Raw genomic sequence first — 12,544 nt, forward strand, 5'->3', positions numbered from 1 at the left:
CTGTGGCCAACAGGGCAGAGTCTCCATCCCTCATCCCCTCTCAGGCTACACCTACTGAGGCACACCAGCAGAGCCCCCCACCCCTCCCCCTTGCTTCAGTGTTTGTGGGTTTGGAAAGAGAGTAACACCTGCTAGGCTGAAAACTGTGAAAAACTGTTGATGTATCCAGTTTACACCAACCCCAGGCACTGAGGCCATGAGTCATACACCTTTCTTCAAACCACTGTACATGCTCAAAGCTCGCACTGAGTCATTTCCTTGGCATTCAAGCTCCCGTCAGAACGGTCCCCAGAGAAGGCAATGAAGATGCCAACCTCGGCCTTCCCCTTCAAGGGCAGAATAAATTACACATAGGAATGGCACGTCTGTTTCTCCCACTCAGCCCCCAAGTCCTATTTACAGGTAGAGAATATTCGCAAGAGCCTAAGCCAAAGCATTTGGCTGTCAATGCCAAGCTCTGGTGTGGGGATTTCCCTCTTGGACCCAGGGTCCGGGGAACCAGCAGTCCTCTGGAAGGACCTGCAGGTGCCCTAGGTGGGAAGACTAGGAGCGGATACTGGGAAACGGAAGGCAGTCGCTGGGAAAGGGTCAGACAGAAGGGAGGCTGGCACCTCCTTGGTACTTTCCTCAGCCAAGTCAGTTAGAAAGCATGCCCTGGCAAGCTGAGGTGACAGCTGAGGTTGGTGGAAGCCGGGGATGTAGGAGTCGTGAACTCAGGGGGCCTGAGATGGGCTCTTACTGAGGACAGTTAGTCCAGAGCTCCCTGGAGCCCTTCAGGCACCTTGCAGCAGAGGCCGACTGTGAACCAGGTAGACACGTCCACACGGGTCCAAAGGGGGCCCAGATACTTGCAAAGGAAAAAGGTGGTGGAGGGGGGGAGGTGCAGCAGGGGTGCCAGTCCTACCAGACACCCAGAATGACTACAAAGCTACAGTAATTAGGACAGTGGTATTGGCATAGGGGCAGATAAATGAGCCAATGAAACAGAATTGAGTCCAGAAACTGATTCGTACATGTGCGGAGCCTTGAAATATGACAGAGGGGGTGTACAAATCAGCAGAGGAGGATAGACTCTTTAATAAACAGCACAGACTCACTGGTTATCCACTCAGAAACAAGGGGGGAAATTGGATCTTTACTTTACACCCGACACAAAAATCAATTCCAGGTGGATTAGAGACTTCGATGAGAAAGGCGAAAAGCATGTAACGTGATCGGCTGGAGGTCCAGTCCGGACTCCTTAGGAAAGGAGTTCCTAAGGAGATGACTGCCCAGAATTCCCAGTCACACTGGGGACAGGGGCCGGGCTGGAGGAAATAGTGAGGCAAAGTCCCAGTGGGTCGTCCTGTCACCCTGCTCCCATGCCTCATGAGTGAGTCTCTCCTGATAGTCACTCCCCCAAGAAACAGGAGTCCCACCTTCTCAACAGCCTAGTGCGTGGTGCTGGCAGGCACCTCAGATTCCAAACTGTGCTCAGTCAGGGCACCCAGTCTTGGCATGGCCTCCCTGGGGGCAGAGAATCTGCTCCAGGTTTCTGGGCTACATAGGAGTCAAGGAATACCGTACCTGCTCGTGAATGGTAATTAAGAGAATGGTGGTGCTCCGCGGAGAAGTCCCACCACCAGGCACACCACCTCCCAGCCGAGCTCTCCTGGCCGCGTCAAATGGCAGCAGGCCAGTGACAGTAACTGTTCAGCCACATCCAAACGCTCACGCTCATTGAGGGTTTCCTGTCTCTGGAGCCCTACCTGTGTTCTCCCATCTGATTCTGACACTGACCGTGCGAGTTAGGGTCTATGCGGTTTCCGTTTTACAGATGAGGAAATGCAGACGTATAAAGGGGCCGTGACGTGACCTGCCTAAGGTCACACGCTTCTAGGCGCTGGAGCTGAGTCGAACTTGGGACCATCTGATTCAGAAGGCGTGATGACTACCTTAATGGTCATGGTTCCATAATAGGCAGGTAGCGAAATCAACTTACTGGGGCCAACATTTTTTCAAAATAAAATATGAATGGAATAGAACAAAAAATCCCCAAGGGCCTCCCATGTAGAAAGGGTAAGTCCTGTTTGGTGAATCTCTGATCCTCTTACAAGTGGGTCCGTGTGGGTCCGAGGTGGAGATGCACGGGTACTTCTTATCATGGGTCATGACCAGTAAGGCAAAGTTTGAAAAACACATCCTTGGCTCCATGCAGCAGGGACTTGGTCACAGCACTGGCCTCTTCATCTGCCGAGAACAAACTTGGGAGCTTAACAGAAGCAGAGTCTTGAGTCCCACAGCAAGTTCAAGGACATGGGGTCACAATGTTTTCTTGATGGTGTGTTCTAGAGTTTCCAGAACCCTGATGGTGGGGACATTGCCTCCCCACCCACCCCCACCCCATGTCCATTCCTGAATGTCCTGGTAAGTATATTGTATTAAGCATTCAGCCTTCCCTGAGCCCCTTCCGTGTGCAAGGGGGTACATTAAGACCAGAAACAGTCTTTGGCTTTCAGCCACAAACCCCAAGGGAAAAAAGCTGCAAAAGAACCATCTAAGAGGGGACAAGAGCATAGAGCCCTGCATTTGTGCGAGGCAGGTGGTCATAGCGCCCTGCGTCTGTGCGAGGCAGGTGGTTATAGAGACCTGCATTTGTGCGAGGCAGGTGGTCATAGAGACCTGCGTTTGTGCAAGGCAGGTGGTCATAGAGCCCTGCATTTGTGCGAGGCAGGTGGTCATAGCGCCCTGCGTCTGTGCGAGGCAGGTGGTTATAGAGACCTGCATTTGTGCGAGGCAGGTGGTCATAGAGACCTGCATTTGTGCGAGGCAGGTGGTCATAGCGCCCTGCGTTTGTGCGAGGCAGGTGGTCATAGCGCCCTGCATTTGTGCGAGGCAGGTGGTCATAGCACCCTGCGTCTGTGCGAGGCAGGTGGTCATAGAGCCCTGCATTTGTGCGAGGCAGGTGGTCATAGAGACCTGCGTTTGTGCAAGGCAGGTGGTCATAGAGCCCTGCATTTGTGCGAGGTAGGTGGTCATAGAGACCTGCGTTTGTGCGAGGCAGGTGGTCATAGAGACCTGCGTTTGTGCGAGGCGGGTGGTCATAGCACCCTGCGTTTGTGCGAGGCGGGGTGGTCAGGGGATGCTCCGTGGGGCTGGCTCTGAAGCAATCTCCAGCCTCTGAGCACAGGACGAGACGAGCAGTGAGCCAAGCACAGTGAGCATGCCGATGGTGAAAGGAGTGGAGATGCGTCGGTAGGCATGCTGACGGCTGCCGTTGGAGGGCTGACACGAGGACTTCAGAGATGGGCAGATGAATGAATGATCCAGTGCGTAACCTACTCCGGAAAGCCAGGCAGTTGCTCACGTTTTGACCCGCCCCATGCTGACACCACCTTTCAGTGGCATGTCTGCAAGGGAAAGCCCCCATCCCCCCACCCCCACCCTGCCAAGAAAGCAGGGCCAGCCTGGGCTTAAGAGAATTCGCAGAAGGGCCAACGGAGACCTGGCCCATCATCACTGAAGTGCTTCCCAGAAGTTGTTTCGTTAGGCGCCAGCAAGTCAGTTGCACACACCTTATGTACCACGGGACAGAAAGGGACGCAGGGCTGCCACGTCATCCTCTCACTTGTTATATTTGAGCCCACGGCTGCGGCCCCTGTGTCGATCCTTCTTAATCGTCTTCCGCTTTTCTGCCGACCCTCGACATCACCAAGCAGGACGGCCGTCTCCAGAAACTGGTCTCTCTTGATAACACGTCCCAAGGACATAAGATAAAGTCTTGCCCTCTACATCTCTAAGAAGCATTCTGGCTGTACGTCTTCCAAGACAGACGTTTTTGTTCTTCTGGCCGTCCATAGTGCTTTCAGTATTCTTCATCAACGCCCACGTTCACACGCACCAATTCTTATTCCGTCTTCTGTACTCGTGGCTCAATGTTCACTGCATACGAGGTGGGTGGGTCAGGCACACCTTAGTCCTCCAGGTGGCGTCTTGACTCTTCCGTACTTCAAAGAGGTCTTAGAAGATTTGCCTGCATATCATTTGATTCCTTAGCTGCTGCTTCCATGAGCCTTGATTGTGGATCCAAGCCAAGTGGGATCCTGGGCAACTTCAGTGTTTTCTCCACGTGATGTTGTCCATGGGTGCAATTGTGAGCATTTTTGTTTTCTTTACAGAGTTATAACCCACACACAAAGCTGAAATCTTTGGTTTCCTGCAGTAAGTGCTTCAAGTTCTCCTCATTTTCAGCAAGCAATGCTGTATCATCTGCATATCACAGGTAGCTAATAAACCTTTCTCCAAACCTTCATATTATCCTGCTGCTCAGATTACTTGTTCATCATACTCACACATATCGAATAAGCATGGCAGAAGGATACAACCCTGACACACACGTTTCCTGATTTTAAACTACACAGCAATCCCTTTTGTTCTGATCAAACGACTGCCTCTGGGTTTCTGTAGAAGTTCCACATGAGCACAATGGAGTTTTCCAGAATTCCTATTCTTCTCAAACTGTATACAGCGTTTGTTATGACCCACACAGTTGAATGTCTTTACACAGTCAATAAAACACCAGTAAACTTTTTTCTGGCATTCTCTCTGCTTCCAGCCAAGATCCATCTCGCATTGGCAATGCCACCTTGACTCCGTGCCCTCTTCTGAATCCAGGTGGAAGTTCTGGCAGTTCCCTGTCAATGTACTGCTACAACATTTCCAGGATGTCTTTAGCAAAATCTTATTTTCATGTGACATTAATGATACTGTTTTACAGTATCCATATTCTGTTGGGTCACTTTTCTTTCCAGATAGAAGGGCCTTTCTGCTATGTGATTTTGTTTTAGTCAATAAATTCAATATCAAAGTTTGTCTGGTCCCTCCAACAATTGAGCCTGGAGTCACTGAGAGTTCCCACTCAGCAAGGCACACGACGTCAGGAACTTTGATCATCTTTCCAAGACATAAATTGTTCAACGCATAGAGCCATCCCATGGGAATTTCAAAAGTCAGTTACCCAACATTGCTGGCTTTGAGAAAATAAAAACAACCCTAACAAGAAACTCAGATCCACTGCCATCAAGTATTTCCAACTCGTCGCAACTTGATAGGACAGTTATCCCCATGGGGTTCCCAAGGCTGTAAATCTGTATGGAACCAGGATCCCCAGGGAGTGCTTGCTAAGTCTGACTAGCGGCTGAGGATTTTAGCCACTGTACTACTAGAGAGCCTAATGTCATTGGCTCCCATTGGGACCCAGACACCAGCCCTGGAATGCCCGCCACCATCAACACCTCCCTCCAGCACCACCTCACGGGGCCTGCCCCAAGCCCGACCCCCTCGTCTGGTGGGGGTTCTGATTCGACTCCTACATGAGCTGGTAGATGCTGACATTTAGTTTGGCCATTTAATGACTCCACAAATTCTCATCATTGCTCTGTCCTTTGGGGCTGTCTGTGGCTTTCAAGATTCGTCCAGATCCCCTAAACTCCTTGGACAAAGGCTTAGTTTTGAAAAAGTACAATAATTATATGAGCTGTAAATAGTATCGCCAACTCCACGTGTGCAAAGGCAGAACCGCTCCATCGGTTCCTCAAGTCTATGAACTTCTGAGGAGTTTCTGGCTGGGTCCGAACCACCGATCTTGTGGCCAGTAGTTACCGCCCAGGAGCTCCTTCTTGGGGCTCCTTGGCTGTTTGCACCCCAGACATCCCGGTCACTGTTCCACCTCCGGCTGGAGGGCCTCTCCTGCTCTTCCTCTGCCTACAAGATTGGTCACACGTCACCACCTGGGTAAAGCCAATCCTAGACCCACTTTTCTACAGATGTCCTCCCTTGCACATCTGGTGGCACTTTGCCCAGAACTCCACCATCAAGCTGCCCGCGGAGTGCTAACAGCTATTTCTCTCCCTCCTTTGGGGTTCCTGGGGGGCCTGGCTAATGCATCAATAAAAACCCAAAACCAAACCCGATGCCCATCTAGAGACCCCATAGGATATGGTAGAACTGCCCTTGTGAGTTTCCAAAACACTAATCCTTTATGGGAGTAGAAAGCCCAGTCTTTCTCCCAAGGAGCGGCTGGTGGTTTCAAACTGCTGACCATGTAGTTAGCAGCTCAACGAATAACCATTATGCCACCAGGGCTCCTAATGCATCAATAGATCCTCCAAAAATCTGAAACCAAACTCACTGCCAATGAGTCAATTCCAAAGCATGGTGACCCTAATAGTGACACTACAGGACAGGTTAGAATTTCCCCTGTGGGTTTCTGGAACTTTCATTTTTTAGAGTAGAAAGTCTTGTCTTTCTCTCAATGAGTGGCTGGTAGTTTTGAACTGCTGATATTCAGGCTAGCAGCCTAACTTATTAACCACTACACCACCAGGGCTCACTAATTGCTTGTGGGATGAATGACCAAGTAATTCAGCAGCAGGATATGAGCCATAATCCTCAAAAATTAGATGGATCATGCTTGAGTAAGAGCTCCCAGGGATATGCCAACCTCCTCTGTCCCCTTACACACTATCCCTCATCGAGCCACGTGATCAGAACACCATATTCTTGTCCAATATTAGTGAAAGCCCCTGAAAAGTGCCTTCATTAATCTAATGATGGGATATCAGGCATTCAGCATTTGTTGGAGGCAATAGAAATGTCCTATAAAGAGCATGTTTAATCTTTGGAGAGAGTGTCCTAGAATATGTAATATTCCTTGCCAATACCTCCTACAATTCAGTCTCAGGGGGAAATATTTTTTTATGATGACTAGTCTGGTGACCAGTAGGAATACTGGAAATCATTGCCTTGGCTACTAAGAAGCGCAGTCAAATGCAGTGCTCACCTGCCACAGCCACATTGTGCTGTTGCTACGGTGCAGCTGAACCCATTGCCCTACAACATTTATTAGGGTTTTTCCGAGCTTAACTTAAACACATGTAATTTTTTTAAGACCACCTCAAGTCCTTTGCAAAGTAGAGACTAGGAGAGATGGTTAAAAATGGCAACAAGTGGGGGAAATTTTTGAGAAGGAAGAGGATTAGAGACTGACAGAGAGACAGAGAGACAGGAGAGGCATTATTAATTAGCCAGCATTATTTATGCCTCTTTTCCAGGTCACAATAGCGACCCACTGTCATTTAGTAATGGTCACTCAGGAAGCTAAGGGCTACATGGTGGGGTGCGGAGACACATATGGGAGTGTGGACATGCACCTGCACACCAGGTGCATAGCCCCCCACCCCCCACTCTGCACTTTTCACAGAAATCACTGCACTCCCCAGGGCCTACTTCTCCTTTGGTGCCCTTTATCTGCATAGCATTTTGAATTCTGCTCTCTCACCACCAGGGACCTCATGGTCCTGTCCTTGACCATGACTCAGAAAGGAAAATGAACCAAGGTCAGGAATTCATACTGTCCACTCCAAAGCAACCAATGGGGATACACTTTCTCTGTGTCCCACCACAGGCCTCCAAGGTCAAGATCACCAGCCCCAGGTATGCACACCCTCATAGACACAGTGCTTCAGATGAGGGAAAGCCTTGCACTCTCAGATGACAGAATGAGAAGGATCCTTAGGGTCATCTGTCCCAACATGGAGAAACTGAGGCACGAGAGGAGGCCAAGACTTCCTGAGTTAATTTCCAGCTGCATCATTTTTGATCCAGTGATAGAGAGCATGGCTCGCAGGGTCTTGTCCCGGCCCTGCCTCTTGCTCATCTGTGTGGCCTTAGGCAGAGCGGGTCAGCTAAGCCTTACTTTCCTCATTAGTTAAACAGAGACTAATCCCTTGCCGTCTGTCAAGCGATTCTGAAGATTCTGAAGGGCGGGAGCAGGTAACACTTTGAAAACTAAGAAACGTGGAGATGGGTTAAAGAATCCTAGCAAGGGACTCCCGTGCCCCGGGAGCGTGTGTGCTGGGCATCGGGGGTTCCTAGGAAATTACCTGGAAAAGGACTGCCTGAGGCTGCACCAAGTATTGTCTCATCAGCACGGGGCACCACTGCCATAGCATGGAGGAGAAAAGAAACAGACACGTGAGAAGGAGGGCCACCCCAAGGGAGCAGTGACGGCTGTGAGCCTGCAAGGGCTCCTCCAGGCTTGCCGTGGGGCCTCCGGAGGAGGGGCCCAGGACCTGCCCACCTGCATGCCTACCCACAAGAGGGTGGGAGATGGGCTTGGGGAGGGGTGTCTCCGGGGTCTGGCCTGACTTCCCTGATTAAGGAGACGGGGGTCTAGCTATGAGGCAAGTCCTCCTCTCACTAGGCCTCTGCTTCCTGTCTGGTGACTGACACTGAATGATCCCTAAGTCCCCTTCTAGTGCTTCTGATGGTCTCTGCGCTGATACCTGGCCACATTACAGCATTCTGGACCCTTATTCAAAACAAGTGCAAGGCAAGACCAGAGAGGTGGAGGAGGAGCCAAGCCAACCTCACTCGGGGGGGGGGGGATCAGGGGGCGGGGGGAGCAATTCAAACAAACAGCGGGGCGGGGGAGGGAGTAAAACTGGACATGAAATGAGATTACTGGAAATACACACAATTGGATATTTGATGCCAGGATGAAGATATGTTTGCTCATTAGACGTGAAACCAAAGCCAGGCCAAACGCATGGCCATCCAGTTGGTGCTGACCCCTGAGTATCCTGCACGACAGGGTGGAACGGTCGCTGTGGGGTTCCGAGCACGTAAATCTTTACGGGAGTACAGCGCCCCGACTCTCTCCCAATGTGACAGCGGTATAAGCTTTTTTAAGGGACCCATCTTTAAAGAGTTTTCCCCAAGTCTTTACAGATGAAATGAAATGATGTCTAGCGTTGGCTCCAGAATAAAGTGGGGTTAACAAACTGTAGTCTGTCTACACCCTGGAACACATGTAGATCATCAAAAGGGATGAACGCTCAATACATGTGACAACAGGGGGTGGAACGCAAAGCATCACACGGAGTGGTAGGAGCCACTTACAAAGGGCCACAGCTTGTAGGCCTCCACGTGGCTGTGGGTTGTCCAGAAAGGACACAGACAGCAGAGAGCTGGGGATGCCGCAAGGATTCACTGTAGAGGGGCACCAAGGATCTTTCTGGAATGATGGCACTGTTTTAACGCTAGATAGGGGTGATGGTTCACAAGTCTATACATGTGTTAAAAACCAATGACTCATACACTTCAAGGGAGTTAACTTTCAGGTATGAAAAGTATGCTTCGGAAGAAGAGCCATGGAGAGAGAGGCTGATGGAGCCAGAGTTCTGGAGCCAGAGTAGCCACGTGGAGACCCCTGCCAGTGCTGAGATGCTTACACTGCCACTGGACACACAAGACTTTCCACCCACTGGCCTGTGATCATCCTGCATTTGGCATCATTGCACATGTTTTGTGAGCCTGAAGAGGAATTTATAGATTGATATCAGACATATGGGCTAATACTGGAATTACGGACTTGATCCTGACTGGCCTGGGATGTTTTTCTCAATATTCAATTGTTCTTGTATATAAACCTCTTTCTTATTCAAAAAAAAGTATGCTTCAATAAGCTGAAATATACAGTGGGCCTGTGCAGGGAGGGAGGAGCGGGCAGGTAGTGGGAGTATTAAGGAATAAAAGACCATTGTAGTTTACACGACAGGTTCCCAACCTTATTTGGTCGAGTGCCCCCTTTTCAGAAAAAAACAAAAATTACTCACCATTCCCTGGGCAATGAAGAGCTTTTGTACTATAGCCCATAATCCAGGATAAAGTGTAGGTATCTGCTTTTGCAGGTGCCCTGGGTCGCTGCAGCGCCCCCCAGGGGGTGGTACAGCCCACTTTGGGAAACCCTCTTTTACCCCAATAACACACACATGCCACCGGTGTTGCAAACAGAGAAGCCCCCTCGCGCATTCGTTCCCTACAGGCACTGTGCACAGTGTAGGCACGTTCTCCGTATTTACATGGGCACGTTATCTGCAAGGCAGAGCTATGAGTTTGTAGTAAGTATTGAATCTGACAGATGACTTGGAGGTTGATTAGACAACTCTCCCTCGTTTTGCAATTCTCCGTAATTAAAGTAAAAACAAACAAACAGCACACATTTGACTTGCCACCCGCTTTCAGGCATTCATCAAATCCCTGTGGAAGAATGAGAGAATCCAAGAGGCTGAGCACAGCCAGTTAGCAGGGGCTGTCTTGTCCTCTCTTTCTGGGATCCCAGATGCTACATCCCTGCATCCGCAGGGACTCCCAAGTGCCACACACAGGAAGCACAAGCTCTCTGGTGGACTGGGCTCTTTCTGGATGCACGGTCCTCACACTCGCTGCCATCAAGTTGATGGCGACCCTAGAGGGCAGCGAAGAACTGCCCCCTACGCATTTCCAGGGCTGTAGCTCTTTACCAGAGTAGGAAGCCCTGTCTCCGAACTGCTGACCTTGCAGCCCAACCACTACATCACCAGGGCCCCATGCAAAGTCCTGGAAGGGCCTTTTGGCCTTTGGAATCCCAATTTTCCAACGGCAGCCTGGGGTGTGAGCAGAAACAGAAACAGAGCTACGAGAGGGGCCCTGGAGAGCCCAGCTCCAAGCTCAGTGCCTGGCCCTCGCTCCAGGGTTAGAATCAGGGTTAGAATCAGAGTCTGTGGGTACACGTGGACATCTACACACGGTGGGCTTCCTGCTCCCTCTGTCTGCGTTCCAGGTGAACTAGACGCCTCCAGCTAGACAGAGAGCCCGGCATCTGAAAAGAAGGGGTGGGAGGCGCCACATAGCTTTAGATCTACCTGGCAAAGCCTGTTAAGGAGCAGTTCTGTCCTGAGTACAGCGGATTGCTTTGATTGACAGGGAGCCTGGAGACCTGGCTCTGCCTTGAACTTCTTCTTGACCTGGGGCAGATGCCTCCTCCCTGGGGACCTCGGCCGTCATATGTAAGAGGCAGAATAGAACTATCCTGTGCTTCCCACTCTGCGATGCACCAGGGTCTGAGCCTGAGTCTGGGCCAAACACTGGGGCCTCTCCATGTAGAAGGGGGTTCTCCCTTGCGGTGACCAAGCAGGGCTGGAGCTTTGCTCTGCGGAGCAGTGAAGGTGCTGTCCCTCCTACCCATCACCGCCCCCCACACCCCCTAACCCAGAGGCCTGATGCAGACAAGCCAGAAGGACAGGGTTCAAACCTGCGGGCCACTGGTCTGTGCAGGGACCTGAGTCGGCCACCTCACACTCTCGGCTGGCTTTCTCACTTCTGTGGAGGGTATCGGTGGCCTGCCTCACAAGGTTGTGAGAAGTCACAGGGAATTGATAAGAATATCAAGTCCTTGAAAACAGACCTTCGGGGGTGGGGGTGGGGGTGGGGGATTGGGTGAGTGTCCAGGATATGAACACAAAACTAAAGACATGGAAAGTGTGTGTTGAAAAGGGAGGCCCCAGGGAAACGGTGTCCTGTTTCTGACTGTATCGACATCAGCCACCAACGGGGGTGCCGGGCTCTCATTTTTCAAGGTGTTACCACCGAGAGAAGCTAGGTTAAAATTATAGACGACCCCTCTGTGTTTTTCTTACAGCTGCATGTGAATCTACAATGGTCTCCAAATTTTAAAAAGGTTAAATTAAAAACAAGTAAAAAAATCATTAACAGCAAACCCCAGGTTTGATCATCCCACTCCTACTAAACTAGATAAAGACTCGACTCCAACTTGAAAGCAAGGAGTACTAAATGGAGGGACTGTGAGTAATGCTTACAACATCACTCCAGGGCTGACCTTCTGCTACTTTAGATGGGAAGGGTGACGACCTGGCACGAATTCCCAATGGCCTCCCTCATCCAGAAGGCCTTCTCTGCCCTCCTGTCCCCCGACGACTGAGGAATCCTCTCTCCTGTGTCCCTGGACTGGGGGCAGGTCCCTGTCACTGCCTTGTCCACTTGGCTTTCAAGGTTCTCGCTCCCAAACCAGATTGTGAGTCTCATCAGGATGGCGCTGTGTCTCTCTTATCTCTGTGTGTCCCATGCCCGGCTCTGAGAAGCTGTGGCATAAATGTCCATGGAACCAAATAAACAGGGACGGATACCAGGACCCAGCTCTGCTAATAACACCAGGGCTGTTTGCCAGGGTCCCTAAGAAGATAAGTGATGTCAAAGTGTCTTTATTCATCAGAAAGTACCAAACCATGCTCATAATTCACTCGGCATTTCAGAGCTGTGCCCCAGCCTGGCTGATCCAAAATGGCCCCCAGTGGACTCAAGGGACTTCCAAAGAAAATTATGAAAGACTGGTCTTTCCCTCTTCTGTGAACAGAGGAACTCTTGGTTCGGTGGAAGAGCTGGGGAAGCCCCGGGGGAAGAGGTGCCTTTCCAGCAATGACTGATCGGTGGGAGAACCTAGTTCTTGTTGAGTTCTTTCAAGTCAACTCCAAGTCACATTGACTCATGTGACAAAACAGTGCTGCCCTGGGGCGGGAGTTCCCAAAGTCGTCATCTCCATAGAGCTGAAAGGAAGTAAACTCTGAGCAACGTGGGGTACCCCTACTCTCACGCCATGTCCTTAAGGATGAGGGTTCTTGGGGGATCCAGGGAACTTCATTCCCTTAGAGGGCCGTGGGTCTCCCTG

General features: G+C 50.7%; 1 protein-coding gene across 1 annotated transcript in view; it reads right to left on the minus strand.

The window, feature by feature from the left end:
* PAX5 (paired box 5) overlaps positions 1–12,544 on the minus strand; it is a 180,450-nt gene that overhangs the window by 89,145 nt on the left and 78,761 nt on the right. The window lies entirely within an intron of this gene.

Source organism: Tenrec ecaudatus, chromosome 10 (genome assembly GCF_050624435.1).
Source record: "Tenrec ecaudatus isolate mTenEca1 chromosome 10, mTenEca1.hap1, whole genome shotgun sequence".
NCBI classification, from domain to species: Eukaryota; Metazoa; Chordata; class Mammalia; order Afrosoricida; family Tenrecidae; genus Tenrec; species Tenrec ecaudatus.